The sequence below is a fragment of the Lycium barbarum genome, chromosome 10 (genome assembly GCF_019175385.1).
Source record: "Lycium barbarum isolate Lr01 chromosome 10, ASM1917538v2, whole genome shotgun sequence".
Classification (NCBI taxonomy): domain Eukaryota; kingdom Viridiplantae; phylum Streptophyta; class Magnoliopsida; order Solanales; family Solanaceae; genus Lycium; species Lycium barbarum.
Window position 1 is genome coordinate 77,572,880 of NC_083346.1, and position 12,847 is coordinate 77,585,726.

General features: G+C 37.3%; 1 pseudogene; it reads left to right on the plus strand.

Moving 5' to 3' along the window:
- The first annotated feature begins 1,242 nt into the window (after window positions 1-1,242).
- On the plus strand, window positions 1,243-6,099 carry LOC132613064 (methyl-CpG-binding domain-containing protein 2-like; annotated as a pseudogene).
- The last annotated feature ends 6,748 nt before the right edge of the window (window positions 6,100-12,847 follow it).

Genomic DNA, 12,847 nt, shown 5'->3' on the forward strand with positions numbered 1-12,847 from the left:
GCCTTAGAAAGAAAGGACTAGCCTTACATACCTCTTTCATTTAACAATTCCATCGCTTGATTGTTCTCCTTCAACGCTCACATTTCTACCTTCAAAAGAATTCGCATTAACATTACCTAATCGATTATATGAATGTGTTTACTAAAGCTAGAGAAATTTGGGCGGCATTTCCTTTGTTTCTACTACTTTCTCCATATCATATATCAACTCCCAAACGTCAATAATAACATTCATAATATCGCCATCAATAACTTTCGTCAAATTCATCATTATCAACTCCCCACAATTTCCTCTCAAGATCATCCATAATCATGACCATAATACAACATTACATTCATTCTCACCTAATATTTCTCTCATGCTCTTAACATTATTCATAACTTAATTACAATCACAATATATCAAGAATCATGATTCATATTAATCTACTACTCACAATTGCCACTAATCTCAAAAGTTACCTTTGATAGTGTGGGAATGAGCTTTGAGTGGAAATACTTCACTTGAGCAAAACCCTAGTTCCACTTCCAAAGAGATTTCTTGTCTTGGATGAACCCTAGTGAGTTTCTTGCACTTGATTCTCTTGGATTTATGATATGAACCTTTTATTTGTCTTGAATTTGTGTTGATGACATATTTATAACCCTCTAGAACTCTTGAGAGAGATGAAGAAGTGGAAAGAATGAGAAAATAAAAGTGGGAACATGTATTTATACTTGCAACTTAATCAGTCCATCGGGCATTATACAGACCACTTATATGGTCCGTATAAGTGTCCGTGGTTCATTTCCATGGAAAATATTCTTTATGTTGGGTTATACGGACCCTTATACGGTCCGTATAAAATTCCACGGTCTGTGTAAGGTGGTCGTGTAACTCACAACTTTTCCGAAGTTGTCCTCGTCGTTTTTTTTTATCTTCAATCCTTATGGAACCTTCTTGACACTTGTTTAACACTTCATTAACAATCTAAGAAACATTATAACTCTTCTCCAAAACTTCATTAAGCCATCATTAATTCGATACTCTTAAATCATTCCAAAACACAACATATGCTTTGCCTTCCTTAACATCTTCCGTCTCCTACCTCACATGTCTTTGAAATCTCATTTAGAATCATCAAATGTTATTTTCTACTCATCAAAACATTGTATATGTCGTGCCCTTCGTCAGTCTATTCACTGTGCATGAATGGAAAATTTTCCGAGGTGTAACACTCTCGTCTCGGCTTCTTGTTAGAAAATGGAAGATGAAGATCAAGTGGATGTTCGCGGCACCTGCTCGGCCTCGAGGTAGGTTACGACTTACTTGAGTTAAGACTATGATTAATATTTCATATATATGTAGTAGAGATTGATGGATAAAGCAAGCCTAGGTCTCCGGACATGATGTTGGGTTGGATAGTCCTAGGTTGGTACTGTTATATGTGGTTGTTGCCTCGTTGTTCTTGTTTGATGTCTCATTGGTTTTGAGTTTTAGTGTATGTATGACATGACTGAGTCTGTACCGTATTGTTGAGTCGTATTGATAATTATAGTTTACCTTATGGTTAGACTTCGATTAGCGAAGCATATGTAGAGTTAGTGATTGTTGGATAAAGCATGTACGCCTTCGGGTATAATGTTGGGATGGATTACCTAGGTTGGAATTATTGTTCATTGTGGCTTGTTTCTTTGTTGTGATATATTGGCTTGTTGTCATGTGTGTAATACTAGACTTGATGTTGAGTTGCCTTATCATGATTGTGAACTCATATCTCTCATTTATTGTGTGTTGTCTTGTAAAGAGGAAGAATGTGATTTAGTCGTGATACTGTGACATGTGTCCATGTGTGACACGATTGGTATTGATAGATTCTCATAGGAATTGGTATCATTCATGCATTCATACTCATACATTTGGATAGAGTTGCACGCTGCAACATATACATACATAGATTGGATCGGGTTGCACACTCCGCAACATATACATATCTTGGACCGGGTTGCACATTTCGTAACACACACACACACACACACACATATGTATATATTGGATCGGACTATACACCACAGCAGGTACATGGACTTCACGGGCCCCAAACGAGTCATGACTGTGAGGCATGGAGGCATTCCGCCCAAAGCGTTTTTGTATCATTTCATTCATATGCATTCGTTATTATCATCTCATTTTAAATCTATTGATTGGATATGTGGGTTGTACTTGTGTTTGTGATCATTCTAATGAATTGTGGGAAACGTGGCAGACTTGTGTTTAGGTGCTTCACCATAGGCTATGATTGGACTGTTGATATTTCTGTACTTCTGATGTTATTCTTGGACTGTGTTTGGTAGTATTGTTCGACCCTGTATTTAGAAATTGAACCCTGAGTTGAATTTTGTATATCCTTATTGTTCGAATTGACCTTTTTATCTTGTTAAGTGAGGTGGAATTGTGTACTGTTAAGGGTAGTCATATCTTGAGTAGTAGGTGTGAACTTGTTCTATAATTGGTCTTAGTATGGCTAATTCTATTTGACGATTTAGGTAGTATTCGTGTGAATCTTGACTCGTATCGTGCGGTTAGTGGACTGTTTAGGACAAGTTCATATCTAGGCTTGAATGTTTTATTATATCTTTGTGGTAGAACCCCTTCCCTATACTGATTCTGTGGATTGACTGAGTTATTGCCTACCATAGTTATCTGTTGTTTGTTATTGTTGTTATGATCTTCTAATCGTTGTCAGCCTATAATACTTACCGGTACGAGTGTTGTATTGATACTACTCTTACTACACCCTATTTGGGGTGTAGAGTTGTTATAGGTTGAGTTCGTGGATTAGTAGCTTCCGAGGAATCTCCTATGTCTAACTTGAAGACTTCTGTAATTCTATTCCAACAAAGAGGTCGGGCTCCATTTTATTTTATTTATTCCATTTCTACCTTAGAAGCTCTTGTACTAGTCTAGACCCGATTCTGGAAAATAGTTTGTATAAATATTCTTATATCCTTTTGATTTATTGGTAATGGAATTGGGTTGATGTTGATCTAGTTATTCTTTATTGTAATTTGTATTGTTTTATGAAAAAAGGGTTTGCCTACTAGGTGGGATTGGATAGGTGCCCGCACAATCCCCTATTTGGTTCGTGATAAAAGTTTCAATGTCTTGAACTTGTGTTCCTTGTATAAATGGATTAAGCCTTAATCTCAATTCTCCAATAATTACTCTTGTGCGTGTGGAATAACGTTTTCTCCATAGACCAAATAGTCTCCAGTTCTTCTGCAACTAGTTCTTCTAACGTCTCTGCTTCCTTGTTGTCAGCTTCATAGTTCCTTTTAGAGATCTATTTAGGACCTAGTTCTTGTACATATTTGTCCATCCTTCTTGAACAGTTATTGTCAATTGTACATTGTCTGTCAAACTTCAAAATTTCATTAGATCGTTAATTGAGATTTACATCAAAGCAACTCAGTATAATCAAATGAGTGAAAACACATTATCAGGGAGGAACACGACTAGCCAATTAAATTCCTCTTAATCATATAAATTCTGATAGTATTAATAGGCTAATAGCTGCTTTGCACTTTTCCATCTAAATATGCATTACGAACTCTATTTGCTAAAGAAAATTTATTGTTATTCACCAAGTCAACACGCACAAGGCATACATGATAACTGCAAAAGTGACTGAACTTTAATTTTAATTTTTTTTCCTAATTATTGCAATTTCCTTTGATGTTCATAGATATGTTAAATATTTTAATATTTCTCTTTGACATTTGTCTTTTTATTTTGATGGAACAAACAAAATCTCTAAAGACGCAAAGAAGAAAACATCAATATATATCAATTCTCCAATAAAAGAATTCTTTTGGTTATGAACAACAAGGACAAAAGAAGTTGGTGCAAAAGTCATACTTATTTATTAACCTCGTCACATTTATACCTATTTGTTAGAATCATCACATTTATTACTCTCAAGAAGTGCATAAATTTGTTCTAATCCAACTCCTATCAAATCCATCTAACCTTTTCTTCACTTTTCAACTCATGAGTTACTGCTCACCCTTTGCTTCCGCTTTTCTACCATTTTTTAAAATTTTTAATTAAATAATACGACTCATTATCTACTTATTTTCCAATGAAATTAAGTAAAACCACTTAGTATTTATAAAAATATATCTCATCTCCAACTTTTATAGTACATTAACACCTAATGTAAAAAGAATTCATTATAATGAATCACATGAATTTTCAAAAGACATGTGACGAATACGAGAACTTATAATATCATAAATATTTTAGGATTAAGGCATATCAAAATTCAAACTAATAACTATAACGCCAGCCGAAAAGTTAATTACAACTAATAATACATCTAGGGCTGCAAAAGTTGGGGCATTCGCCATGCAATGTACTATATGTTTCAAATGGTGGTGCATACCTATAAAGGAGAAGTATGAAGAGATAAGGGAACACATATTGGAATAAACACTTTTATTGTGAAACAGCTCGTGAGTGGCATTCTTATAAATCATATGATGATCCATTTGACGTCAATCAAGATGGAAGTAGACCATGGGCAATTGACAAGCCTAGTATTACTCTTCCTCCTCTAGAGTGGAAACGTCTTTTAAGAATCAACAAAGGAGGCAGCACTAGATTTCCTGATGTGTATGTCTTGCATTTTTTTTCGCTACTTATTTTACTGTTGATACTTAGAACAATTGATGGTCTCCATTCAAGCTAAGATCCTTGTGCAAAATAAATTTTGTGGTTCTTGAATTTTTCTCTTATCATGATTTGCAGGTATTATGTTACGCCATCTAGGGAGAAACTTCATTCAATGGTTAAAGTTAATGAGTATGTTCATTTTATCAAGTCAAACCGACTTAGCAAAATATGTTTCTTTTCCTAATGCTTTGTTTGATTGGTCTAAATTGTGTCCAGTGATAATAGGGAATGTGTATTTTACTTGAAATTCTATTTGTGGTGTTGCTTAATAGTCTTTCTTCCCAGGTACTTGGAGCAACATCCAGACTATGAGGCACAAGGTGTAAACGATAAGTTTTCATTTGAGATCCCAAGACCGCTACAACAAGACTATGTTAGGAAGCGTCCACCCCCTTCACTTGATGGTATGGATGTGTTTTGAACTTGCTTAAATTACAAGTACAATCTATCATTGTGATATCATTTACATGCAACATGCCTGAAAATAAGCAAGTTTGCTTCTGCACGTATCAAACCATTTGAGTATTACTTATTATTTATGTTTGGATCAACTGAACGTTAATAATATTTTCTACTCGAGAAAACCATAAAGTTCATAGCTAAAAGCTGTCTAAAAGAAAGGTAAAAGAAAAATATTTTTCAATTAGGATACTACTGTTTTGTACCTCTATAATGTGTTATGTGGCTCATTTGTCTGTCTATAATGAATCAACATTCACAAGCGAATGCTTCTACAATAACAACAATTTGTTGGAATGGTGTGGTCAGGAATATTTCTTAAAGTTATTTGATCTACCCGAACATCCTAAATGATACAATATGTAAACAGATCAGAATGTCATCATGTCTTATGGATAATAATCTACGTAATATCTTAGGAGGATATCGCACTATTTGTTTTTTCCTTCCTACATTAGCCTCTATGAACATCAATACAAGTTGATTCCACTGTTTTACTCTATTTTAGTCTGTGTTGCATCCTAGTTATCACATCTTGGGTTGTAAACAATAACTGTCAACCTTCTAAGGTCAAATAATTTACCATAACTAAATATTTAGATTGAAAACCCTGTGACAAGTTTTGACTTTGCTATCTAGTGGTTTGAACTTGTTAGAATTTTAGCTACAACCGGATAAGATTTGTATTCCATCACTAATAAAAACCTTATTTACTGTTGTGATAGTTAATCCCATCTCATGTGTCGTTCCAGTTGGGAATACGGGTTTCTTGGTAGACGGGTGCCATCTGCACTTTTTGATGTAGCACCGCTCGATGTACCGGTGTTGTCTGCACTTTCTGATGCAACCCCGCTGGATGTACTAGATTGTAACTCTCTGAAGAAACCCAAACTCATGGGAGAGAGTGATGAAGTTGTCAAAGTCTGACGACTTTCATCTTCATGTTGGAAATTTGATCAGAATATGGATACTGTAAAACTTATTTTCCGTGTTTAAGTTTAGTTGGAATATTGTTAAATGATAGAAAGAATGCTTTTTGGTTGAAATATAGGATTTTTTTTCATGGTATTACTGGTAATTTGATAATAATAATAATAATAATGGCTCTCTGTCCACCACTTGCATCCATTGTGTGATTTTCATACTCAATTCCCCTTGACATTGCTTTTTACCACTTTCTATTTTTTTTTTTTTAAACGTTCACCTATGTGATTTTGTCTTTTCGAGTGTATTTGGTAATTCAAGTTTTTCATTGGGAAACATTTTCTCCAGGAAAATAATTTCATTAAAATGAAAAAAAATAATTTTCCTAATTAAAGTCGGGAAATTAAGTCCCATAAGTGACATTCCAAGTTATTATTTCCTCTCCACCATCCCAACACCCTCAACCCCCTATCCCTTGACCATTCCACCCCGCCACCGCTGAACCCCGAATGTCCAACTCGTCCAACCCCTATAGTATTTTGATAGGTTACATATAAATTTTGATGGGATAATATTTTCTGCTTACTTATCAAACACTAGAACATAGTTAAAAAATTCACTTAATTTTCTGGAAAACATTTTCTAGGAAAACATCATTTTCCTACCAAACACACCTTTTTCTTTTGTGTTTCCTTTCTGTTTCTAAATGCTGAGTAAGGAAAGATAGCTAATCATTAAGTTTGATTAAATATTAGTACTATATTCCCACTGTTCCATAGTTGTTTATTTGTTATTTTAGTACGTAAGTCGTACGCTTGTTCTACTCTATTCTTGTCAAGACCCAACTCGTGAATCGTGCGGGCACCCACACTATTCCCCAGTAGGCAAACCCTTCCCTTACAACAAGCCATTAAATCAAAATGCGGAAGTAAGCACATAAATACTAAGTCTCAATACATATAAATGGTAAAGTAAGTGCGGAAGTAATAAATACTACAACTCATGGATCTAGTCTGAATGCTAAGAGGAGTCTCCAAGTTACGGATCCATCTAGTACCTCACCCTGGAAACCCTGACAAGTAGGCCTCGGGGTCACTCGCGAGGCAGAGAGGTATAACCAGCGACGAACTCTACACTGAAGGAAAAAGTGTAGTATCAGTACAACACTAGTATTGGTAAACATCATAGACCAATAACCATTAATTTGCATATATAAAAGAAAATAACTAATAGGTAGACAAATAAGAAATCAAGTAAAATCCATGACAGTCTCAAGTATAAGATCAGTCAAGTACAAAATCAGTCAATGTGTGAGACCAGTATAATGCCCAAGTGGACATATATCCACCGAGGCGGACTCGCAATAGCGGATGGAAAGCCACCGTAGTGGTTGGTCGAGTTCTCATGGTGGTCGCCATAGCAGACTGAGTGGCGTTGTGGCAAGCTCGCTGTAGCGGATGGCGAGACAGAATTCCTATTTATTGCTAAGTTAAAAACCCTTAAACCTTATCACTTCTCTCATCACTCTCTGAGCATACTTTGGGCGATTTGAATAGCTTGGAATTGAATCTTCATTGTGGTAAGATCCTTAATCTTAGACTTCATTATTTACCTTCCTTAATACATGCTGGAAATCTTTAGAAACAAATAGGGAAGATGGGTCTTTACAATAATTTCTTGAAATGAGTTCTAGACTTCCTAAATGGAATTTGATGATGAAATTGGCTAGTATAACCAAAACATTTGATGAATTCATTATTGATAGGCCTAAACCTTCCATTATTAGTGATTAATTTGAGGATTGAAAAGTTAGGGTTCATACCCAAAATCGGGGGTTTCACTTTAATTCCGAAGTTGGCTTAATCTTGAGTTAATCTAGCAATTGAATAGTAGGTTTTGATCATCTAGAGCATGAATTGCCATTTCCGCTTTCGAATTGCCTATTTTACCCTTGTGGGTCCGTTTCCCCATTTTTCATAGTTAGAATTGGACCTAAATTAGAAGTCTAGCAATATGGGTATTGTTCTTCTTGATTTCTAATGTAGAATTCGAATTGTCATGACCCAAACTGATGAGCCGCAACGAGTGCCTGATCTCTAGTGACCAAACACCTCTATACTCATACCTGGATAATACTACATAATAAGGGCCCACAAGCAACTGAATTTGGATTAAACTGACTCATGAAAGAATAATATCAAAAATTGTGCATATGTATATATATACTGAAGAAAGCAATACAAGCCGACTAGGCTGCCACATGAATTGTACACAAAAGAATAGGAGCCGACAAGGCTACGCCACATGTCATCTACACATAACTGTCTACAGACCTCTACTAGAATAAATGCTGTAGAAAGGATGAGACAGGGCCCTGTCATATCCATGTGCGTATTTATATCTCAAAAGTAGCATACCAAAATGAACTGCTGCTCCGGATCAAGAGAAGCGCACTGACCACCGCTAGATGAATGTCCTACTGAGCTGGACCGCTTGTCTGTCTACTTGTACCTGCGGGCATGAACGCAGCCCCCCAAGCAATATGGGAGTCAGTACGGATAAGGTACTGAGTATGTAAGGTATAAGATCAACATATACATAAGAATCATGAAGGATATCTGAAACATGAAAGCAAATCTCAATATCTGAATGCATCTATAGCCAAAAGTTGAGGAGATCTACAACTTTGTATAACTGAACTACCTCTAAGGGCGTATGATATGCATAGGTCATAAAATAACTGATAGTGCTGTGGAACGTACAACCTGATCTATATATCATATAATAGTGTCGATAAACGTATAGCCCGATCCATATCTCATATAATCCCGCATTCGGGCATCGCGCGTTCGGGACGGTAATCATCTCACGCCGCCCACTAGTAGTGGTGCTGCCCGGCTATGTAGGCACGGTATAAGAGCCCGTTTGGATTGGCTTATAAGTTGTTTATAAGCTATTTTCAGCTTTTTTGAGTGTTTGGCTGGCCAGCTTAAAGTAATCTTGTGCTTAAAATAAGCTCAAAAACATAATTGGGCCCATTTAACTTAGCTTATCTAAAGCAGCTTGTAAGCTGAAAACAGCTTATAAGCCAAAAAAAAAAAGTTAGACTATCCCAACTTATTTTATTTAGCTTATAAGCTGCAAACAGCTTATAGGCATAAGCCCATCCAAACAGGCTCTAAGAAAATAGTTGTACATATATGTGTGTGTGTGTGTGTATATATATATATATATATATATATATATATATATATGTAATGCGTGAAAGACTCATGAAAGATATACTCCGGATTACTCTAGATAACAAAAGATCTCTAGAAGTAATGGACATGAACATAAGGAATCATGGATACAATGAATCATGTACCATCTAAGAGTAGAGTCTTTAGAATTCGCTTGCTCACTTGTTCGTTCGGATAGTAAAGGTCATGCCAAAAGAACAAAAGGGATAGCCTTAACATGCATTGAAGAGTATCTAATCGTCCCCCGTCTACTTCTGTAACTCGTAAGTCTATAGCGAAGATAAAAGAGTTCGACACCTGACCGAAACAAAGCCCGTATTCTTCCTAAACCCTTTTCCTCAGCCGACCAGCAAAACAACGAATTCAACCGCAGATACCCTTTAGCTTCACAAGGCAGGATAAAATAAAAGACTACCAGGATGAATGGGATTGGTCTGACCTCTCGCTCGGATGTAAGACTCCCGCAACATAGGCGACAATTATACCCTTTATAACACTTACCATCCACTTCAAGTGAAAAGGGGACTTAATGAAGTTTGGACAACATTTCCTTCATAACTCACTAATTCCTCAATTCCACCTTAACTTAAATATCAACAACAATACTAACAATAACCATATCAATACTTACATATCAAAATATAATCAATTCTACTCCAAATCATCCCTTAAAATATCCCTCAAGTCTAACTCTACTCTTATTCAACTTCCAACTTTCATAACTATAATTCCTTTTGCTTAAAACCACTAAAACTCTTGATAATTAAACACAAAGGTAAGAATCATATACATACCTTGAGGAGTCTAGGTTTCCCAGAATCAAACTTCAACTCAAATCCCAAAGCTTAACAACTCCAATAGAACCCTAGGAGCAACTTTCCCTTCACAAGCTCGGGTTTACGGGGCTCGGATCTTGCTAAATCTTTGTCACGACCCAACCCCGTGGGCCGCGATTGGTATCCTAACTGGATACCCATACGTACCTACTTATCAGAATTGGCGTATTATACAAATTTTTTTTGTTTTCAAAATAAGCGTTTACAGATTCGAGCTAATACAGATACGGCACGCGTACACATGTGCAAACCTGAACATACAGAAATTTACAGATAAGCCGATGAGGCTAACATACAGACGGATTCACAAAATCGTTCGTACCTACCAAACAGATGAAACCCGTAACCCACACATCTATCTACAGGCCTCTACAGACATACAGAATCAGATGACGGGACAGGGCCCCGCCGTCCCCCAAAATACCATACATACAGAGTCTACAGATAACAGAAGATATATACCAAAAGTATTTGCTCCGGATCGAAGGAGCTCTTCAGAATAGCAGAATCCGAGCCCTAGACTGGCGGCGTATCACCAAGTGCGCCTGTACCTGCGGGCATATAACGCAGCCCCCGAAGAACCGGGGGTCAGTACAAAAATGTACCGAGTATGTAAAGCAGAAATATATCAAACATAATCATGATCTGGACCAGAAGCACAGAAATATAATAGGCAGAATCATAAGCCGGACGGACAGAGCCATAGTCCCGACAGACGGACAGAATCATGGTCCAGACAGACAAAATCAAAATCCATACGGACATACAGAATCCAAACCCATACGGACAGACAGAATCATAACCAGTTGGACAGATAATCCAGATGGACAGACAGAATCATAACCAGTCGGACAGATAATCCAGACGGACAGACAGTATCATAACCAGTCGGACAGATAATCCAGACGGACATACAGAATCATAACCAGTCGGACAGATAATCCAGACGGACAGACAGAATCATAACCGGTCGGACAGATAATCCAGACGGACAGACAGAATCATAACCGGTCGGACAGATAATCCAGACGGACAGACAGAATCATAACCGGTCGGACAGATAATCCAGACGGACAGACAGAATCGTATATAGGGTACAAGAACGTGGTCGCCACTCCTGCCATTGACACCATAACACAACATATATCAGAAATTCTTCTCTGATCTCCGTCATACATCATAGCATAACCACGGTACCCGGGGGCGGACAGATAACACAGCACCCCGAGCCCGGACACATCATACTTCATAATATATCCTCGGTAATCGGGGACGGACATATACCACAGTACCCCGAAACCGGACACATCATACTTCGGAATTCACATATGGGGCTCGGCGGCCCATCCGCACGATATACATACCGGCCCGGGATCCGGTGAAAGGAATCATAGCACATGCACGAACTGATTAATGAAAAATCACATACGTACAGATCGTCGTATAGATTCAACGGAACAGAAATAGGCCAACTGGCAGATCGAATCAAAGTATTCAGATAGTTTTCAAACTACGCACCTACACGTCACTTGGGGAGGCACGACAGATCATAACCCGAACTAGATTTTCAGATATCAAAACCATATTGTGAGATTTATATAAAAACAGTCATATTATGTTCAAAATGATAGTTCAGATGTTGCCTGTGAAAAACGGACGGAAATGAGGCAATTTAGATCATTCACGGGGTATCGGGGCTCCGTGGGCCCACCTCGGACCAACTCGAGGCAAGATACATAAATTACTGATAAAAGATCTTATGAGGTCATCCATAATCATTCGAAAGTATTCCGACTCCGTTTAGGAAGGTTTCGTACAAAAGCATACTTTAAAGATATTTTATAAGGACATAGTTTCAATCTTACTGAAGGAATTGGAGCAGATTTCCATATCGAATTTCGAGGAACGGAGTCGTATTTAAGGCTCGCGGCCGAGCCTATTATGTTCAGAACATGCCTAAGAATGAAGGGAAAGACTTTACATACCTTAGCTGCGTCTTACGCTTGTCCAAATTCAATTCCCGTTTCGCTCAAAATCTACAAATGGTCACATTTACCAATTGTCAATAGTAAGACTTTTAGCATTCTTTAATTCACTATTTGTCTACAGAAATTTGGGCAGCATCTCCCCTGCTTATATGCCTAGCCCGAATTTTTAATTCAGCAGTCAACAACACAACAACAATACCAACATCAATAATATCCTTTTTCATATCAACATATTCCATAAAACAGCCCACACGCTGTTTTCCAACTTTTATAAGTAATTAACTCAGTATACAATTATTTAATCGCGTCTTCTTCGTAAATAAACTAGTATTAACACAAATAGGAAGAGATTCATACCTTTCTCCTCTTAATATTGTTGTATCTTCCCTTTTTCACCTTAGTTTTATGCCACAACGCACTGCCATACGATTCTGCAGTGAAAACTATACGCTATCTGGACTGAAATTGGGGAATTATACCTGGTTTGGGCTAAAATTTGGTGGTGGAAAGTTGGGAAATTTTCTGGGATTTTTGGGGTGGTGTTCGTGGTTTTGGACTGAAAATGAGGGGGTCTCCCCCTCTTTATAATTGTTTTGGAAGCTGCCAGAAGCAGCTGGAAAAGTGCTCATCGCGATCGCGCTTCCTTCTGGCGCGATTGCGTAGAGTTAAATGATTTCCTTCTGCG